Here is an 18,654-nt window from a genome sequence, read left to right as displayed (position 1 = left end):
CTTGTTGGCTTGTCTCCTCTCTCACACTCTCTCTCTCTTCCTAGGGAATACGTAACCAACATATCACCTGGAAAACAGGATGGGTCCTGAAGGCAGTAGACTTCATGTTTGCACAGATGTGCTGTGTTTTGGAGGCCAAGACTAAGCTAAGGGCTGGGGATGCTCTTGAGCAGGGATGGGAGTGGGACTGAAATGAAAGGAGCAGGGTCTGTGCCGATAGGTCCAATGGGATGGGAAGGAACTGGTATATGTCTCCAAGTCTTCTTGAAAAAAATAACTGTACAGCTGCAAGGGAACTCTCAAGTCACCTCATTCTAGAGAGGAAGAACCAGGTGAGGCCCAGTGAGGTTAAGTGACTTGCCAAAGGCCATGCCATCAAAGGTCCGTGGAGCCCAGATTTAAATCCCATTGTTCTGTCGTTAGACCACTGTTCCTTCTTTTTTTCCTCCACATTCTCTCAGGGCCCAGTTGCCAGGGGACCCCAGCATGAAGGGACGATGACCAGCTGCCCTGATGGGGAACAAACAATTCTACCCCACTTAGGAGGGGGGGGTCAGGAATAGTCAGCCGGTGAGGAAGGCCACTCAAAGCCTGTGTTCCTGAGGGGGGCTCTCTAGAACCAGCAGTACCCATAGAATGAGGCCATTCAAAGGGGCTCCCAAGACCAACGCTAATTCAATGTGACCTGCACTTGTCTCTCCCCTTGTCCCCCACTGTACTCTGCTAAATAAACAAACACAGTACTCAGGCAGCTCTCTGCTGGCAAACACCCCCGACTTAGCAACCGCTCCTAGAATAAATAAACACTCGCACACTGCACGCTTACACACACTCACTCCCATACACTCACTGTTGCTCCCAGCCCTCCACGGAGCCCCCACCAGGCCCCAGCCTCAAACACACAGGCTGCTATCAACGGCGTAACTGACACTGCCCCCTACTGCCAGGGTGCCGGGACCAGCTGGGACCTCAGAAATAGGAAGACCCAGACCCCAGGCTCGAGGCTTGCTCCTGCAGTCCACAAGCTGCACAGGCAGGTCGGGCTCTTCTACGTATCATGAGGTAAGCTCTGAGGGACCATTGGAACACTCGGGAAGTAAGGGACCTTTAGGATGACCCAGTAAACAGAAACAAACAGAAACAAACAGAAACCCTGGGTGGGAGCGGGGGTGACTTGCCCGAGATCTTGAGAGGCAGAACCAGAACTCCTGACAGTAGTTCCTCCCGCTTCCCCACCAAACGCCCTTCTCCTGCCAATCTTTGGACTATGTTCACTAGTTCTGGTCCTTCGTGGTTGGGTGAGTTTAAAAGGAAAAAACACCATCCAGACGGCAGAATCTCAAGAAACAACAATTAGATATTCAAGCCTCCTGCCTACTTTTGGAACGATGTTCTCCACAGGGCCTGAGTGACATGGAGGAAGAGGCCTCTCACATGCTGTCACATGGCCTTGTCCTCCCCAGGAGCCACCTTATCTTCTCCTTGGGAAAGGTGGCTTCCTGTGACACTCAGCTCACAATTAAGCGCCAGGGACCTCTTCATCAGTAAGTCAGATGAGAATTCAGTTACCTACAGCCTGTGTTCTAATCGGGGAATAAAAAAGGCAAAATCATCTTAGTCCAAAGGGACTGAGGTTAACACCAGGAAACTGTGGTTAATACGTCAGAAAATCAAGAAGACCCAGGAGGGGGGGTGGTGGTGACGGTGGTGTTTGAGCCTGTGTGGAAGCACAGAGCGGGTGGGAGACACCTGGAGACACCCACACAGGCTGAGACGAGGCCTGGCATCGGGCACCGCGGCACAGCAGAAGCACGTAAGCGTTAGTTAGCATCAGGCATATCTGATTTCTGGTTTGGGCTTTTCTGCTATTAGCTGTGGACACTGGGCAATTTACCTAACTTTTTGTGTCTCTAAAATAGGGATAATTCCCATCTTTTGTAGTTGCTGTAAAGCTGAAGCAAATGCTATATATTAAGTCTCTAGCACCCCTACTGTTGTCTTCAACAGTGATAGATGAATGTGGCATGATTTTAAGTCCAAGCTCTACTCCCCTTTGTTGTATGAAAATAGAAAAACCATATTGACCAAGCTGAAACAAGATGATAATGTGTAAAAATGCACTGTAATAAAAATGACCTAAGAATGGAGGCACTATCATTGAAAATAGCTTCACTGTTCCGGGCAATCTGGCCTTAGTACATTCCCAAGTCTTTTTTTTGTTTTTTTAAGATTTTATTGGGGAATCAGGGAAGGGGAACAGACAAGTTGCTGTCCTTTTGTTCTTCAGTCTAGTTATGGAGGACGTTTCTTCACTGGCCCATGTTGGTATTATCATTGCGCTCTTACCGGGTGAGGCAGTTGCTCGCCGCCCATTGGACAGCTGCTCACAGCAGCTCATGCCAGTTGCCGGCCACACATGGTAGCTTACAGCAGCCCACTGCAGCAGGGGCTGCAGCCTATGCTGTCGCCGGCGACTCAAGGCAGCCCAGCTCCAGGTCGAGCTGTTGTTCACCATCTTAGCTGTAGAGGACGCAGCATCACTGGCCCTCGTGTGGGATCCGAACCGGGGCCCTGCTGCTCAGAGCTGGTGTCCCAAGCCAAATCTTAACCAATGCGCCACTCGGCTGGCCCTATTCCAAAGTCTTATTCATCAAGGACTGCAGATTGTTCACATAAACATTATATCAGGTACAAATGTTTATTAACATAGAAATAATAGCTGAATACAAAATATCAGTCCTGTTGGTCAAGAGCATGTTACTGGAACTTGCACTGTGACTTGGACGTAATGAGAAAACAGTGCCCAAGAAGAGCAGAAAGTAGGTCTGTGGCTCCAGGGTTCAGGTGTGAGCTCTCCAGCTGGAGGTGTGGGGATGAGGACCACCAGGTATAACTCACCTCTCCTCCCAGTCTCAGCATATTCCTGACTGGCACTCACAGGCCTTCCTAAGAGTTCCCTCGCTTCTCTGTCTTCTGCTGTCTCATCTCTGAGCTGCTGTCAGTGTGAGCATGCAATAAGATCTCAACTCAGGACAAGGAGACTCAGAGGAAGGCAAGGAGGGCATTAGGTGGGGGCTTGGCATGTTAACAATGCTGGGTCTACTCAGAAGGTGGTTACATCGGAGCTGAGGGTGTGTGGACTTGGGGTACACACCAGGACACCCTAAGGAAGGCCCAAGACAGACCTATTGACTAGACAAATCTGAGAAACCAAGCCCTGTTGAGTGCTGCTGGCTGTAAGTCTGCACGGTCAGGGAGTAGAACTCAGCCAGGAGACCAGGAAAGCAAGCATCAGATCTGGAAGAGTCTGGGCAGGGCTGTGGGATTTTGATGTGGAAGAAAAGACTGGCTGAAACAGGAATGCCAAAATCTTGTTAACCAAATGTAGACCCAAAGGCTTGAGTTACTGGATAGAGGCCCAAGTGAGCAATGGGTAGACTAGTGTATGACAGACGGTGTGGAAGGCAGCCCCTGAGGAGTAATCCAGCATCAATACACTGAATGTTTACCAGCGTGAACAGCTGCGAAGAACAGCACACACTTAATTAAGATCACATCTCCTCAGTGCCACTTGTGCTTGAGAGAGTCACTTAACCTTTCTAAATCTCAGTTTTCTCATCTTTAAAATAGGGATGGCACCCACCTCACTGGGTAATTGTAATTATGTGAGCTCAATGGCATAACAGAGGCTAAACTGCTGAATGCCTTGCCTGGCCTTATGGCTCAATACAAGCTAAGCAGGGTCACTAATCAAATATTTATCGAGTGTCTATTATATGCTAGGCCTTGTAACTTGTATAGGAGATACAAAGATGAAAAGATGTGGCACTGCTCTGAAGAATTTCAAACTTAAAGAGGTGGGCAGAGGCTTCTACTTCAAGTCAGCAGTTGTGTACATAAGATCACTCACTATTCCTGGAGTGCAGTGGAGGGAGGTGGGGGGAGAGAGCACTCAGAATCACCTGGAGAAATCAGGGAAGGCTTCCAGGAGGAGGCGATGCATGAGTTCCACCTAGAAAGATGAAGAGGTGTTTTTCTGACAGACAAGCCAAGAAATGGCAGCATAGGCAGAGGAAGGAACAAGTGCAAAGAAGCAGAGCCATGAGAAAACCTATTGTGTTCTGGGAGTTAGAACAGTGCATTTCAGTATTGCTGTAGCATAAAGAGGAGGGGTGGGAAGGAGAAATGAGGCTGGACTGACAGACAGGAACCAGATCATACAGGATTGCTCATGCTCTGCTGAAGAATTTCGATTTTATCCTGAGAGTGATGAGAAGCCACTGAAGAATTTTAATTAGGGGAGTGATGGATGAGATTTGTTTTATAAAAATATTATCTTGCTGCTCTGTATAGTACAGATTGAGCATGGTCAAGACTAGCTTAAGGGAAACCAGTTAGGAGACTGTAGCAATAGCCATCAAGAAGTGAGAGCCTGGACTAAGGTGGTGGCAGTGGGGCTACGGAAGAGGGATAGATGCTTAAGAAGTCAGGTGGGCAGGACTTGGTGACTGATTGGATGTTAGGTATGAGGCAGAGGCCTTGGGGAAATGTTGATACCCTTCTCCAAGATGATGGTTTTCAGAAAGGTAAGAAGATTCAAAGGTAGAGAGATCCCTGCTAACGAGTCCTGCTTTATCTCAGAGAACTCAAGGTGGAGTGCAGAAGACAGACCTTGGCTGGAAGCGCAGATTTGGGTCATGGGCATAAGGGTGTAGCTGAGCCAGGAGCAGGGAGTGTGTAGATTGAGAAGAGAAGGCACAGATAGCCATGGATAGCTGTGGGAAGTCCCAGCCAACATGTACAGATCTAGTGGGGGGGGGCAGGGCACAAAGGAGACTAGGTAGAATCCTCCAACATAGTAGAAAGAGATTCAGGAAGGAGCAGTCACACAAACCAAAGAAGCAATGCAGGCCAAGATTGAGAGAAAGGACAATGGCATCAAATACTGCTGACAAGTCAAGTAAGAAAAAGACTGAAAAGCGCCTACCGGTGGTGACTTCAAAAAGTGGCATCTCAGTGTTGATGGCGGGTGCCAGACAATAGATTGAGACGTGAGCATGAGAAGGAAGAGAGTAAAAACAGGTAACTTTTTATGAGGAGCTTGACCTAAAGGAAGATGTCTCGGGTAATAGCTAGAGAGGTACTTCAGGGGAAAGGAAGGTTTAATTTTCTTTTTTTAAGGTGGGAAAGACTTGAATAAGTCTATGTGCTAAAATTCAAGAGAAAAGAGGGGATAGTGCATCAGGTCCCAAAAGACACAGGAAAAAATGGGATCCCAGTCACACATTGCCTCTGCCTGGAACACTCTTTCTTATCCCAGGTCAGGTTCCCGAGGAACCGGATGTTGAGATTTTCATGTAGCAGAATTACCAGGAGTAATCTTGGGGACAACACCTGCTGTGTGAAGGAGCAAAAGAAGCAGACCTGGCAGAGAGAGAAGTGGAAGGATGAGGCAGTTGGAAGAGCTGCGAGCTCGGGAGCTGGGCTGGCCCTTCAGAAATGGCCTGAATTGAGGAGGAGGGTTGCTGAGGCAGATAGGTTTCTTCTTTCCTGATGGGACCCTCTTTTCTCTGCAAAACAGAAAATGGTGGAGAAAGAGGGCCTGGGGTCTTGAGAAGAGGGGCGAAGGTCTGAAATGGTCTTGGGGACTCGCTTAATGGGATTGCTCTATACTTGGGAATGCAACACAGGTCAGATGCCACACATCTGTGGGGACATCATCTTCCGGTCAGGGTGATATTCCTTAGCAGGGCTCGGCATCCCGGAAGTAGAAGAGAAGGGGAGCTGCAGGTTATGCTCCTGGGTTCGGGCAAGCTCTGGGCCTGCTGAGCCTCCTGTCCCAAGTGAGGCCTGGGAAGGAGCCTGCAGGCCACGCCTCTGCCTGAAGCTCCCTTCCATCTCTCAGGAGAACTGTTTATTTTGTCTTGGCCAACTCACCATTCCAAAAGTGAAAAACAAGCAGAGTATATATATCAAACCATTCCCAGAATCAAACTTTAGAATAATTTAGAGATCAGTGAGTCAGATACATGTGGATTACATTTTCCTCTAATTATATACTTGGTTAGAAAATCCCAGGCTAGCACTTGTGTCCTGTTTGGGATGCCCAAGTCATTATAAAGGGGTAAAATGTATGTCCACGTCCTAGTCTTGGACAAGGTCTGAACACTTCTGCTCAAGGTTGCATAAATTCCCATGACTGCAGACCACCGGGACAAACTTCTAGGAGGCAAGACTTGGCATAGTGGTAATAACCCGAGCCAGACCACTCATGGGGCCCGCCTGGGGTAAACCGGCCCAATATGGCTGGCTTCTGCTACCCTCACCCATCCTTTGTGTTTAAGTAAGGGTAGCCTTAAAGCCACAATGGCCTCAAGGACAGTAAACTCAAGGTAATGTTGGATCATTTCTTTAGTGTTAAGAAGCCCAAAAGAGAGGATCCCCAGGTTAGGTAGCAGGTGCTTTTCCGAGATAAATGAGTTTGAGGTGAATGTGGGGAAGAGAACATTAACATTTTGTCAGGCACAAGGTAGTCAAGAGACCCAAGTCCTCACTCTGGCTCTGTGAGCTTAAGGAAGTCACTAAGGTTACTTGCTATTCCCTTGGAGTTTTGGTGTCTCCCCCCCACGTTGAAAAAATAAAGGTTTGGATGAGATAATGACTAACGGCCTTTTCAGGTCTGACTTATCTAGTTTTATATCCTTTGTGCCTCAATTTAAACTCATCCTTTTCCGCCTTTTCCATATTCATCTTTCTCCTTCCTAAAGGGCACAAGGGCATTTGGTAAGCTAAACAACGTTGGCCTTGTCTTCTTGTTTCTTGAACAAACTTCAGTCAGTTCTCTAAACTGTCATCCATTTATTCATTCAGCAAAAATTCAGATACCAATTTCTCTCCAGCACACTGCTAGGGGTGGGCAATTCAACATGTTGCAACCTCCTGAGGAAGAAAAGAAGCCCACTTGGGGTCCCCAGGTTAGATAAAGTTAGCTTAGGGCTGGCCCACCCAGACCCCAAACTTTCTCCTACTCAGCCATATAAGGGAGAAGTCTTGTTTTCCAGCTCTCAGTCCCCCTGCTGTTACCTCAGATAAAAAGAAGGAATGACCCACTTCTTGACCCCAGGGCAAGGATGGAGAGGGGGAAAAGATAGGCAGGGTGATGAGGCTTTGTGTCAGATGGTCGTAGCTGGCAGCTCTCCGCTCCTTGATCTCAAGGCCACAGTCTCTCAAAGGAATGATGGTGGGAGAGGAGCCAGGAGGAGGAGATCCTTGAGATGGAACGCTGGGGCTTTCTGGATGAACAGGGCGCCACAACAGCTGTCCTGCAGATGGAAATAGGGAAGAGCACTTGAACCTTGGGTTTATATTTCTAGAAAAACTCTCCTCTCCCCCTCTTTTTCTCTGCTTACTCTTTTACTGTATGATGGGGGTTTTGTGAGGTTTAGAAAAATAAACAGAATCTAACCATAACTGTCTGAAAGTGCTAAATTACCAAGAAAGACATAACAGATTAGCAGTGCAAATTAAGCCTGGGTGGGAGATGGCCAACCCACTGGGGAGCTGAAATTACTCGCAAGCAAGAGTGGTGGCTTCCCGGCTCTCCAACCTCCTCCAGTATGAGCTGCCTTTGCACACTGCAGCTTCTTTGGTGGCTCCAAGGGCTGAGTCAAATTGTCTGTAGAGATGAGGTTTAGGAATGGAGGGGCCCATGTCCACTTTAAAAGCAGCGACTCCCCCAGGCTTGAAAACATATGGCTAATGGCATCTAGGTCATCATCCGCTTTCAGGTAGGTTGGCCCCCAACTCATCTTGACTGGAGGTGAAACTCTCTAACCTTCTTTATCTTCCCCACAAAAAAACCTCTTTTTGTGGGGGAAAGGAGCGCTAATGACTCAAAACTCACAGTACTTAGAGGTGAAAACAATCTCATAATGCTGGTCCAATCCTTCACTTTACATATGAATAAATTGAGGCTCACTGAGAGGAAGCAACTTGCCCAAGGTCCATCAGCTAGTGAGTGACAAAGGTGGGACTAGAGCCCAGGTCTCCTTAAGTCCAGTAAAGATGTACTTTCTGTAACAGCCACCTACAAGCTCCCATCTAATTGCCCAATTTCTCTTTCCTTAAGGAGACTGTCTCTTCATTAGTTTTCCTGGTTCTGCTCAATGAATCTGTGTGTACTTTGGGCCAATCTGCAAATACAGCTTCTGTGGCTTTGAACCCCATAACTTAAGAACCCATCCTGCTACCTATCCTTACTGTCAACAAAAGTCCCCAATCTGGGCTGTGGAAAGAGGAAAAACTTTTTATTCAGGAGAACAGTTTGCAACAGGGGAAATGCAGCCTCAGGATTGGCTCTTACGGAGCAGTTCTGATTGGTCAGTATAGATGCAAATGAAATTATAGCTGTTCACTTCCAACTAGACAGAGTAGGTCTCAGCCCATTCATGGAAAGACAATGCCAGGAACTCCCTTAAAATAATTGACTCAGACGGCAGGAGCAGAGTGCAGGAGGCTTGGCAGCTCAGTCTGTGGCTTTTCCCTGAAATGCAACATGCATGTGTGAGAGGCCTGTCAGCAATGGCTGCTAGATTCCGGTTATGAATTTGGACCCAATTAATTGCAAGGAGCTCTTTTTTGCAGATACATTCCTTCTCAAGGTCCACACTATTTTCTCCCCTACATCTTCAGGATGTATGCAAGGTGGGTTAGGAAGTAGAGGTTACCAAGTTAGGCTGCCACTTATAAGGGCCTCTTTGGGACTGGAGGCAAGATCCCAGCTCCCTAAACCCCAGGATACATGTGAAAGAGGTTTCTAGTTTACTAACAGATTTAGGGTCATATAGTCTGAATTTGAATTAGAGTTCTTCTATAACTTACCAGCTATGAGACCATAAGCAAATTATCTAATCTTTCTGAGCTCAGCCTCTTCTGAACTGAGGATGGTGAAATTCACCTTATAAGTCTATTATGTAAATCAAATTAAATAAGTAAATTTCCTAGCTCCTTGCCTGGCACACACGGAGCCTCAATAAAGGCTACTCACTTTCCTTTCTCTTGAGTTCTGGTCTTGTATGGCTATATGTCACTCAGAGCATGATGCCCACTGAAGGGTTTCAATGCTTGTTTGTTGAGAAACTCTTTCACTCCTGAGTCTCACCTTCTCCCTTCTAAGCATGACTTTCCACCTCAAGTCTCTAACTCAGGCCTTGGCTCAACATGAGACCCCTTCTTGCTGGGCATGCTCCCTCCTTTTGAGCCCACCATTGCAGAAGAATCTGCCCTGGTCTAAGCTACAACTCTGTTTTGAAGAAGTAAAAATGAAGGAAAGGAGTGGGAGAGATAGACACGTATTTCCAAAAGATAAAACTCTCTCCTCCTTGATGTTTCAGGAACGATGCGTAGGACTTAAGAGCCGGAAGATATGTGTCGGACACCCTTCTTCATTTATCTGTGTGACCCTAGCTCTGCCTCAGTTTCCTCATCTATAAAAAGGGAATACAAAAGCTGCTTTTGTCTTTATTTTTAAAGAAATTTTATTGGGGAACAGTGTGCTTTTCCAGGACCCATCAGCTCCAAGTCAAGGAGTTGTTTCAATCTAGTTGTGGAGGGCGCAGCTCACCTCCAAGTCCAGTCATCGTTTTCAATCTAGTTGCGGGGGCAGGGCTCAGCCCACCATCCCATGTGGGAATCTAACCGGCAACCTTGTTGTTCAGAGCACGCGCTCTAACCAACTGAGCCACCCAGCCGCCCCCAAAAAGCTGTTTTATTTAGTTGTTGTGAAGATAAATTTGAAAAAAACATATGAACAATCATAACCAAGAGAAAAGTATAACATCGATACTACTATTGTTTTTTCCTCCTCTTGTTCCCCCAATACATCTCAAGTAAGAACAGGCCTGGCCCAAATCTGGGGAAAGGCAGTTTTATCCTGGCTAAGCTGCAAATGCCACTTCACCCTCTGCAATCAGATAGCTCAGCATCCTCCTCTCTCCACCTGAGCTGGGGGAGGCAAGAAGTGAAGGGTGGATACAGGAGTGGGGAGCCCAGAGCTGTCTCCTTCTCAATCTGTCTTTGGGGGAGGACTCTTGGCACCGAGCAACCTCTCCAAATGCCGAAGGTGAAATCCATCACCAGGGCCCTGGGCTGAGATAAGATAGAGGCCCGTAAATCAAGGCTCCCTGAGATAAGAAGGCAGCCTGGGGCCTCAAAAATGCAGCTCTCCTGCCAGCTGCCCACTTCTGCAAAGCTGCAAAGAAAAGGGCTGTGGTAGGCGGGTAAGAAACCCAGGCCCTTCCTGGAAAAGAAGCCCAGCCTTGAGTTTCTCTTTTCTCTCTCTCCCTCTTACCACAAATCCCAGCCTGAGAGGAGAACAAGCATTTTTATTAAGCCCATCTCAGCGAAAAACTGTGAGGCCATCTTCTGGCCTCTAGATTAAGGGCAAAGGTTTTGGGGTCAGGCAGCCTGGGTTCATATCCCGGCTCTTCTATTTACTGTGTAATCTCCAACAATCTACCTAATCTCTGAGAGCCACAGTTTCCAACAGGGAGAATACTAATGCTACTTTATTGAACTGTTTGGAAGACTAACTAGGACCCTTTCTGTAGAGCATTTTATAAAGAGACTGGCACATAGAAAGCGCTTAATTAATAGTAGCTATAGTATATATCAGATTGGTAGAGGTTGGGGACTCCAATACCTCTCTACCTTCCTGTTTACCTCATTTGTACACAGTAATCATCTCTTTACAATTCTCTGAATGACAATCCTCAAAACCACATCTGGTCATGGCAGTCCCATTTGTTGAGTGTTTTTGAAGAGGGGACCTTCTCCTTGTCAAGTCTTTATCATGAGCATGATGGTATATAAAGAGTGCATTCCCCGCCCTCCCCCCCCCACACACACACACCTAATGTGTGTGTTTAAGTGCACATCTGACTGGCTGAGCTTGGAGCAATTACATGGAGGAATTTTGACCACACTTAGGTCACAAAGAAAATCGTTAACAGACACCTAGAGGCCTAAGATCGTGTTCCAGGGAAGGACGTGACTGGGAGAGACATAGGCAAGAGCCCCCTCAGTCAGATGGTCGTTTCTGCAACAGAATGAGGACCTTCATATCCTTAAACATCCTCCCAGCCTTAGCTTCATCTTTCCCTCTTTCATGATCAATCAAGCCATAAATATTTGCTTTGTACCTGGGTTAGGAGTGGGGTGGGAGACATTCGTATCTTGGTCCCTGATCTAAAGGTGCCTACAATCTGATTAGAGAGGGAGCCAAACCACAAGGGAGTCAGGGAACCTGGCGTCATTACTGTGGAAACCCCTAACAGAGCTGAGATGGGCTTGTTTGGGATGGGGTGGGGGGTAAGCCAGAACTGGAGGGCCCTGAAAGGTAGGCAGGAGCATGTAGATAGATTGATAAGTCAGCAAAGGGGCGTCTTTATGGCTTCTTGGGCAAGGAAATTATATGAACACACTGTGAGGGTGGGTCAGACTGGCAGACAATGCAAGAAAGTCAAAGAGTGCTGGCCCTAAATTCAAGCTTTGGCTCAGCCACTTACTAGCTGTGTGTGTGACACTGGGCAAGTTAGGTAACACCTCTCTCTCTCTCTCTCTCTCTCTCTCTCTCTCTCTCTCTCTCTCTCTCTCTCTCTCTCTCTCTCTCTCGGGTCTCTCATTTGGAATAATAAAGCCTAACTTTCAGGTTTGTCATGAAGCTATGAGGTGACATATAAGGCCATTTCCGGCAAATGTATGGGTAACGATGACTAGAATGGGTGTTGGGGCAAGATGGACTCTGCAGGAAGGGCAACTAGCTGGGCGTGGGTAGGGACTCTTCTGACAAGGAGGCAGGCACTGAGGAGGGTGGAGATGGGGTGGATGTTGGAATCACTTTCTTCTTTATTGCCGTCCTCCTGCTGCCCACCTGTACTGGGGACCGCATAGAAAGGGTCCGTAGACGTAAACCCTCCCTTGGCCTAAAACCTACAGTAAGAGGCAGAGACAGCTGAGAAGATCAGGGAGTGACAGAACATGAGTGGATATACAAATAGACAAGATTAACTATTCCCATTTGTATACACAAGAGGCTTTGCTAACACTCAGCCAATTAGAAAACTAATCTAAACAGCCACCGGCTTCCACATCTCTTCAGAGCTCTTTGAAACAGCTGTTCAGTTTGCACTTGCTGCCATTCCTAGCAAGTGCCCAAAGACGGCTCCTTGGGTCTGGTGCCCCACTTGAGCTTCAAGGGCTCCTCAAGTGCAAAGGATCGTGTCTCTTCTGTCCTCTGGACTCACTCTAAGGCCCTGCTGCTGTCCTGTGCAGCGCTCCTGCCATGTCACCACCTCTGAGAAGCCTTCCCCAGCGCCCCCAGAAGAGCTGTGGTAGCACTTTCCATGGATTATTGCCATTTACCTGGGAGGCATATGATGAAGGGGGTAAGAGCAAACAAAGCCTTGGAAGTAGGACAAATTTGAGTTCAAAAGCTCCTAGATCTCTCACTACTCTGATCTCTGAGACTGTCTCCTCACCTAAAAAGAAGATAATTGTACCTACTTAACAGTGATTAAAAGCAAAAGAGTATATTAAAAAACCTAGCACCATTCCTGACCCACTATAAGCATTCAATACATTGGTTTGCCATTATTATTCTAACTATCATTGTTGTTGACTGAGTCACCTGAGAGCAGGAAATAATTTGACTTTGCTTCAGGCAGACTAAGATGGTCCCTGACAGTCCCTGGGTCCTGGGATTTATAGCCCAGTGTATCGCACTCCGCTTGAGTGTGAGCGGGACCTGTGACTTGCTTTTAATCAATAGAATATGGCAAAAACAAGGCGATGTCACTTCTATCATTAGGTTACATGAAATGGTGACTTCCGACTTGCTAGCTGACTTTCTCTGCTGCCTCTCAACTTGCACAGGCACCCATGCAGGAGAGGCCACATGGCAAGGAACCGAGAGCAGCCTCTGGCTCACAGCCAGCTAGCAATTGAAGCTCTCAGTCCAACGGCCCATGAGGGACTGAGCTCTGCCAACCACCACATGAGCTAGAAGGGTATTTTCCCAATTGAGCTTCAGATGAGACCCAGCCCTGGTCAAACCCTGATTACAGCCTGTGAGGCCCAGAGCAGAGGGCCCAGCCAAGCTGTGCCCAGACTCCTGGCCCCTCAAAACTATGAGATAATAAACATCTGTTGTTTTAAGTCACTAAGTCTTATGGTAATTTGTTACCCAGAAATAGACAACTAATACAACTGCTTTGTCTTCCTAACACAGCACTTGGAGCAGAGCAGAAGTCAAGTGTGGGCTAAATGGATGGATAGATGACTGATGTAGCAAGGAAACTCATCAGGGTCTGAGAATGGCCTGATTGGTCTGAACCCCAAAAAAGGGCTCTTTCCCAGCTCCCACTACCTATATCTTTTATACCTTTCTCTCCCTCACTTAAGATTCCAGGTCCCTTCTCCCTTCTCCAGTCCTCAGGACGTTGCTCTGCTTCTGGTTCCTGCATTTAGTCATTCTCTCTGAATTATATTTTCTTCTTTAAGGAAAAAAATAACCAAAAAAAACAACACCCCAGCTCTCTCTCACATATCTGACCCTGGTGAATTGGAATAATTTCTGATGGAAAGCAGTCTTGTCCAGAAAGCCTCTTACCCACCCTGCTTAGGAATGTGGTCGCTGCAGATATTAAAACAGACCTGCAGGCGTCTGCAAGGAGTGGGAGCTCGTGCCAGGAATGACCTCAGCCTGCACAGCAGGGCTTTTACCTATGAAAAGCTGCTGCTCTGGGCTGGATCACACCAGGGACCCCCACCCCCTTCTCCAAAACCTTCCCCTTGTCGGTCCCCCGTCCAGCACCCTCAGTTTAATGCCTGTGCCAGAACTTCCCACCCAAGGCTGGTACACAAAGTCAAAAGGGCAGTGCCATCCGGCCTGCTAGAGAGGATGCTGTGGGTCCCTTTGTCCGAGTGGCACCAAGTTACTTTGGCTGAAGCATGTGGGCCTCGTGGCCAGCAGTTCCCCTTTCCTTGCCTCTTCTCCTGACTCCTCCCCTCACCTTCAGACAGCTAAGAAGGATCCTGCTCAGGTTGAGAGGTATCAGGCTTTATTCCCTCTGCAGGAGATGCCCTCTTAGGGGGACTCTTGGGATCTAAACTAGGGGCTGGGAATCCTCCTCCCTGCCCAGCCAAACTTCCACCCGGACCTTGGGTTTTGTCCCACCTGATTCAGCTCCTGTGACTGACTGAACATGTCTAAGCTGAAGTTGAAAACTCTCATCAATTACCGATTTTCCCTCTTCTACTGAGAAGTTCAGAGAACTAGGAGAATCCCGACTATAACTTCTCCAGCCTCCAAATTCAACCCCCTAGTCCTTGACAATCCCCAGAATCATCACCATAGGTAATATTGGCCTCGCCCATTCCTGTGTGCAAAGTAAGTTTCCAGATTCTATTTCTCCCAAGAATCCTACAGTATTTTTAGTCCCATTTAACAGATGAATAAAATTGTGGCTGAGAAAGTTAATGTTCTCACAGTCACATAGTGAACAAGTAGAGTAGGATCGTAAACCAAGTTCTGTTGACTCATAGTCCCGTACTCTTTCCACCACTGCTTACTCCCCCAAATCTGCAAGGGCCCATGTGCCTCCAATTTTGCATCTCAGTTGTATGTTGATCACTTTGTGTTGAAACATACACACTGTATTGCCCAATTCCTACCCCTTTCACCTTCGTCTTCATCCATGGCAGCCTCTGGAGAGCTGGGTTGAGTAGTTCCATCCAGAATAACAATAGACTGACCACTGGCCTTCCAAGAGATCCAAGTTTTAAGTTCTGGCTCTGACACCACGGAGGTCTGTGATTTTTGAGTAGGTTACCTCACTTTTCTAGGCATTGTAATATGAAAGTAATAAATTGGATGATAGTTGAGGTCACGTCTCGCTCTAAACTACGTGGTTCTTTGATTCAGTTCCTCGTTGGGCTCCCTCTTGGGAAGATGACTTGGCCTGTTGCTCATTAACGCCATCTGGAACTTGGGCTGGGGGTGGGGAGCACTTTGCTAGCTGCTCCAAAGGTGAGGAGAGGACCCTGTGCCCCAACGCCACCCCAACAGATGCCCTGACTCCTGGCTGCTTCCACATGTCCTTTCTATCTGTTTTAGGTAAGACGATGAGCTCTTAAAAGGCCTCTGTTCTTGGTTCTCATTGACCAGTGATGATTGCTCAACCCTGACAGGCTGGCACTTCCCTGATCTCACAGGATGTCTGTGAGCTGGGCTGAAAGCTGTTCATGATCCCTGTGCTCAGGAAGACACAGGGGCCCTGCAGCTGCTCCCAGCTGTCCAGCTGAACAATGCAGATTCTGTCAGTTCCCGGCTGAGTCTGCTTTAGTGGGTATTCAGGTTGCAGTATTAACAGGAGGCATCTCAGCTGCTTCCTGCTCCTTGGGTATCAGCACAGATTCCTAAGAAAAGACGGTCAGTCCAGCTCTGCATCCAACCGCAACCCCCAGAAGTCGGGGGTCGGGCGTGAAAGCACTTCACCATCATCTGAGATCAGGGAATCAAACTTCCTAGGCTGGAAGGGACCCCATGGATCAAGTGTGCCTGGGTTTCTGCTTCCAGGCTCAGAGGTAGACGTACATCTCAGCTTTCAGAAACCTTCATGGCCTCCTAAGTCACCTCTTTCAGTATTTAATCACTCCGACAGGAGTCTCCTGACAGCTGTCCTCCCCACAATCAAACCACTTCTTTCATAATCTTCTTGTACAACTTGCACTAATTTGAACCCTCCACTTCAGCAAGACATATCCTACAGCCTGTCTCCCATGCTCAGCTGTCCCCCTCCATTACCAAGCGTGGCAAATGCTATCACCCAAGCTCAAATAACACCCCCGCCCCCCATTTCCACAGCAACGCTAGTCCTTCTCTTGGCTTCTGATCTCTGCTGCAAGACTTAGCTGCTCCCCAGAACTGCTGTGAATGATACCATGAGACTCTACCTAGTCTATTCATTTCCATGGTTTTTTTCCTTTCCGTATTTCTAAATAAATACTAAGTGCTTACTTGGTAATTTTGCCAATGTGCTTACCTTTGTAGGTATTTTCTCTCAGTTTTGTTTTCGTGTTCATGCCAGCATCTTCCCCACCTACTCCTTAAACCAGGAGCTAGCTCCTTCAGTGTACAGACCAAGTCTCCTCCTTCCCTCTGAACTGTTATTGGTGCTTGCATTTCTGATTATTGACTCTTAGGAAGTTCCACCTGAGAGCTAACCATTCAAGCCCATTTCCTGTTTGGTTGGGGCCTGGAAATGTGATAAGGCTTTGGCCAGCTGCCAATAGACTGGCTGGTCCCCAAGGCCAATTTGGGGATCTGAAAGGGAAAATGACTCCTATTACATAAATGTTGTTTCAGAATACACCCGAGTGGAAACAATGGTCCTTGTTGCACCCAGATCCACTCTAACCTTCTTCCTTGTGCCTAACAGCCTGGCTTGTCAAGACTGCAGTACTAGGAAGACGTTTCTGGGAGGAACACTATTACTCAGGGGCAGTCAGACCTAGAGACATGCGGAAAAGGAGTGACTGGGCAGGGGACACACCGGGGATCAGCAAAGGTGAGACGCGAGCCAAGTGTTCAGTTCCACCCTCTGCTGCCTCCACAAACACGCTGATTTCTTTAAGGCTTTTCTGGAGTCTAATAAAGAACAAGTTGGAGCCATGATTGGTGAGGGAGTCGGGTGGGGGGGGGGCGGCATTTGCTGAGCTGAGTTTATAGGCACTTGCATTTTCTTAACGGCTCCCTCCTCACACATTCCTCTGCATTTTCCCTTTTTATTAATGTGGCATCTTTCCCAGGCCACTTTATGGGACCGTGTGTGTTTTTACTTATGCCCTGATTGGGTCTGATCGTGTCTCTCCCTATGAAGAACCTTCAGATCTTTTCAAGGCCTCCCCCACACCCCTGCATTCCAGTCGCTGTGGAATTCCTGGGCTCATCCCTCAACCGAACCCCAAGGACTCCACTGTGTTGTCCACAACACGGAGCACTTTTCTGCATTAGGGTCGCACCTTATTTGGACCCCAAAGAATACACAACCCTGTTTGCCTACTCACCCAAATCTGAAATGACTACTGGCTCTTGCCCTCAAATCAAATCTTCCCCAGGGCATGAAGAGGAAGACTTGCCACGACTGAAGGTTTTTCGGAGGAATGGGCCACAGCCCTGCAGGCCGCTGCCAGAGAGGAATCAAACTGTTTGAGCAACAGCGGCTCTGATAGCACACAGCTCCCCAAGGGCTGCTTTCAGAGGCTGGCACATGGCTTAGATAGTCATGCATTGGCATGTTTATTTAAAAAACCCTCGTGTTTCTCTCAGGAGCTCTGCTCATAGCCTTTCCTTTCTTTTCAGACTGTCAGTTCCAAGAGGTCCACGCCCGAGGTTTGGAGCCGATTTTCTCGCTTTCAGCTCAGCTTTGTCAATATTGCTCCAGCGTTGTCTCCTGGTATCTGGAAGGTGGCTCCGTTTCACTTAGACATTAAGTGGCAGGCAGGGTGGCTGTCCTGTGATCTTTGAAAACCTACTCACCCTCTCCTCTCAGAGCTGTGGGTTCTTCCATTGTCAAATGAGGGAAAGAATACAGATTCTGCAGGGTCCTGAGAATGAAATGAAGTAATGTCTGGAAGAGGCCTGGCATGTTGAAGGCACTCAGTGAATGGTAGGGATTTTTATTACAAGAGACAGAGGGACCTCTTTTAGAGAATCTGCTTTTGTTTCCTAATCCTTGTCCATCCCTCTGGGATGTCTACGGACATCAGACTTCCCTCTCTGTTCTCAAGGGCAAGAATGTCTAAGTCCTTTGGGAAATATAGTTCTGGGATAGTTTTTCCCGTTGTCAGCAGGCTCTGGAAGAGGCATTAGCCCCACAAAGCTTGATGTGGGAAGTTTTACAGGTACCGCTCATCTGGCTGGCAGATGTAGCTTTGCTGCAAGATATAGTTCTGTCTTCCAGATGGGAGGGTGCCTGGAAGTCCTGAGGTGGACTGGTTTCTCTCTGCTTGGAGCCAGTGTGGGACCTACTCATGGGTCTGTCACCTCCTTCCTAAACCCTGGAGACTCTGAGCCAACGTAGGTCGAGCTGATTGTATCTGTGTCCCCTCAAACCTACATTCTGGCAATCAGCTGACCATCCCTCCACCGTCTCCCCACCCCCACTACACCCCAACACACACACACACACACACACACACACACACACACACACACACAAACACGGTTATTTCTAGAGGGGAGGAAGAGAATACTGCATAAGAGTAGTGGATGTTTCCCCCACTAGGTGAGAATTTCATTCATTTCATTAAATACATTCTTGAGGTGAAAGAGGATAAAGAGGGCTTCTCAGCTTAAGGTACTCCCTCAACATTTGAGCATTTCCCTAAAGGAAGATGGAGGGAGGTAGTGGTGGCCGATGGCCGACTTCTCCTCCCCTAGTGACGTCACACTGGCTAGCAGCAGCCCTAGTTCACCCCCTGAAGCCCCATCTCTGCCTCGATAGAAGGGAAATGAGCCTTGTCCACTAGCAGCTGTTGTCCAACCTTATTTGAGTTGGGCTTATTTGGGGACTTTTATGCTAAGGTGCTCCCTCC

The 18,654-nt window shown here is 47.8% G+C and overlaps 1 long non-coding RNA gene across 1 annotated transcript; it reads left to right on the top strand.

Annotated features, from left to right (window-relative positions):
- Nucleotides 1-827: 827 nt before the first annotated feature.
- LOC109391363 (uncharacterized) lies at nucleotides 828-18,225 on the top strand. The gene is made up of 3 exons (XR_002125795.1): nucleotides 828-1,062; nucleotides 16,497-16,625; nucleotides 17,420-18,225. It is a non-coding gene; the product is annotated as an uncharacterized LOC109391363 (long non-coding RNA).
- Nucleotides 18,226-18,654: the final 429 nt, after the last annotated feature.

This window comes from Hipposideros armiger, unplaced genomic scaffold (genome assembly GCF_001890085.2).
Source record: "Hipposideros armiger isolate ML-2016 unplaced genomic scaffold, ASM189008v1 scaffold_291, whole genome shotgun sequence".
NCBI classification, from domain to species: domain Eukaryota; kingdom Metazoa; phylum Chordata; class Mammalia; order Chiroptera; family Hipposideridae; genus Hipposideros; species Hipposideros armiger.
This window is presented reverse-complemented; position numbering and strand designations above follow the sequence as displayed.